At 41.7% G+C, this 3,100-nt stretch overlaps 1 pseudogene; it reads left to right on the forward strand.

Annotated features, from left to right (window-relative positions):
- Nucleotides 1–513: 513 nt before the first annotated feature.
- LOC114625114 lies at nt 514–1,996 on the forward strand (annotated as a pseudogene).
- The last annotated feature ends 1,104 nt before the right edge of the window (nt 1,997–3,100 follow it).

The raw sequence follows: 3,100 nt of genomic DNA on the forward strand, positions 1-3,100 counted from the left end.
CTGTGAGCTACTGCATATGGCTGCTGGGAATCAAATCCAGGTCCTCTTGAAGACCAGTAAGTGCTTTTAACTGATGAGCCATCTTTCCTACTTGCCAATCGAATTTTCCATGTATATACTAAATCCCAAGCAACAAAACCCTAATGCAGACCATTAGACTGCTTCAGAATTAAAGTGTATGCTGCGTGATATAGCATTTGACGAGCAAGTTCACGGCCCTGAATTTACTCGGCTCAATTGCAAAAATAATAGAAATTTGATAAGTAGTGCAAAAGAAGAGTTAAAACTTCTGTTGTTGAAAGGTAAGTCTCAAGAATATAAGAAAGAGATTTTTGCAGAGAACCAACACTGTGCAGAGAGATCTGGGAAGACAGGCAACTGCATACTCGAAGACAGGACAATCGAGGTGTCTGAATCAAAATCAAGCCTATCTCTGAGGCAAAATGGGTAGGCTGGTTTACACAGGAGTCACTTCAAACTTTTCCTAGACCAAGGGGAATATTCACCACAGATATGGCTATGAATGTGCCATCAGACAGCCTTGTCAGATCAGGGCAGCCACTATCACTAACATCACAGGTAAAACATGGAGAAAAGGAAAACTACAATTCCGATTTTTGGCACATGAAGTTCCGAGGTTACAAACCACTGGAAGAGTCTGTCCCAATCCAGGACCTGAGGAGGATCTCTGACTTATGCCATCAGTGGCTCAGGCCCTACCTGAACAGCAAGAAGATCCTGGATCAGCTAGTGTTGGAGCAGTTCCTAATCTGGATGCCACTAGAGTTGCAGCCCTTAGTGAAGGAGAGCGGAGTGAAGAGCTGCAAAGACCTGGAAGAGATGCTGAGGGAAGGAAGATCCCACAAGTGGTCCATAATCTACTACCAAGGACAGGAATACCTCCTTCGGGATCCCAGTGTTGGGAAGGATGAAGTTCCAAAGGAGAAATGGGATCCTATGCATTTTCCCCAAGAGCACCTATCAAATAGGATGACGGAGTTTCTCAACAGAGGCCAGGCCAGCCTGAAGCAGCATAGCCCAGAACTGCAGAAACGGAAGAGCCATCCACCAGCCAGGAAGAGGACATTTTATTGGGATTAATTCCTGAGAGGAGACAGTCAGCCTACCTGAGACCTGAGCAGAGCCTGGGGACTGACTCAGTTCCTGACTGGGAAGAGGTGGAGACATCTGCCTTTGTTTGTCAGGACACTCATCCCACACTGGGTCCTGCTAATTCTCTCAAGAGTAAAGGGTGCCATGCTGCCCCAAGAAGACAGTGTTGAGGATGCTGTGACATCATTGACCCATGTTCTGGGAAGAGATTTAGACTTGAATAGAGATATTCAGAGTCTTCGTGGTTTCAACTTACCCACTTCCCAAGGAGTGGCCTCCTATATTGGCAATACAGAAGATGAACTAGAGGCTGGTATTCCAGAGCCTGCAGCCTATAGAACATGTTAACATTCTTGCTGGCCAGGCTCGGTTTCAGTATACTGAATGCAAGAATAGGTTTCTTTACAGGTCTCAGTTTGACCTCCACCATAGATCACACACAGGAATAAGCCCCTTCTTCAAGTGCAATTTGTGCAACAAGGCCTTTGTCCAGTCCTCAGATCTGAGAGTCCACCAGTGTGTCCACACTGGGGAGAAGCCTTACACCTGTGCAGTCTGTGGAAAGAAGTTTGCCCATGGTTCCACCCTCCAGGACCACAAACGGGTTCATACAAATGAGAGGCCTTATGTGTGTAAGATTTGTGGGGAAAGCTTCGGCTACAAGGGCAACCTCACTGTGCATTTCCGCATCCATCTGGACTTGAAACCCTACAACTGTAAGAAGTGTGACAAGAATTTCCGACAGCAAGGGACTTTGAAGAGACACATGAAAACCCACTAGAAAAAGGGATCTGTGTTACTCTGGATCCAGTTTTTCCCTGGAAAGACTGAGACTGAAATCTTTTCCTACAGAAATGAAGACCGGGTTGTCCCTACTCCATAAGGTCCAATCCCTTCATGGTCATTGTATAGAGTGTTCATTGGTGGTCTGTTTCACTATGCCCTGTGGGTTTTCATTTGTTTGAGATAGGGTTAGAACATATATACTAATTTTAAGTTAAAGCTTTTAAAATTAAATTTTCATTTAAGTTACTCATCTATTCATTGATTTATTTATTTACTTTGAGACAGGGTCTCTCTATGTAGCTCTGGTTATCCTGAAGCTCACGGTGTAAACCAGTCTGCTCTCTAGATCAGAGATCCTCTTGAATGCTTCTGGAGCGATGGGATTAAAGGTGTCAGGGCTCATATTCTGTGTGTTTGTGTTTCCTGTAATTTTATAACATGCTATGACTCAGTGGTTAAGATCACTGCTCTTACAGAAGTCCTGAGTTCAATTCCTACAAAACACATGATGACTATTTACCATGCATAATTGGATCTAATGTTCAGTTATGGTGTGTCTGAAGTCAGTGAAAGTGTACTCATATACATACAATAAATCATTTTTTAAAAAAGAATACAAGAAAGATAAAACCCATATTAAAGTGTTCAGAGCTAAAGAGAGACCTTCCCATATATTACCACTTGTTTTAGTGTGAGCAATTTCTTTGAAACCTCTAGCACCTGTAACCCCAGCACTGGGAATGAGAGAAAGACAGATTGCTGGAATTTGCTGGGTGAAATCTAATGCCAGTTTCAGCAAGGGCAATATTGTCTCACAAGTTAATTATTGGGAGAATTATAAAGCTGGACACCTGATGTCTTTGAATGCATACATATATACTCATACATACCCATGTGTATAAATCATATACCCAAAAATTAAATAATATTTATAAATTGTCTGTGATAAGAATATTAAATTCAGGATCAGAATATTCAATTAACAGAATTATAAAATTGAAAAAAATTATATATATGAAAATCTATGCTAAGATGCTGTACATCATTAGTAAGGAAATGCAAATAAAACATCCAAAGAACTATTTCACACTCAGAGACTGTCTATACTGAAAGAGGAAACTAACAAGTGTTGATATGGATACCGAGAATTTGGAACTATCATATACTGCTGGTGGGAATGTAAAATAGAACAACTGCTATG

The sequence above is a fragment of the Grammomys surdaster genome, unplaced genomic scaffold, assembly GCF_004785775.1.
Source record: "Grammomys surdaster isolate TR1022 unplaced genomic scaffold, NIH_TR_1.0 61, whole genome shotgun sequence".
NCBI classification, from domain to species: Eukaryota; Metazoa; Chordata; class Mammalia; order Rodentia; family Muridae; genus Grammomys; species Grammomys surdaster.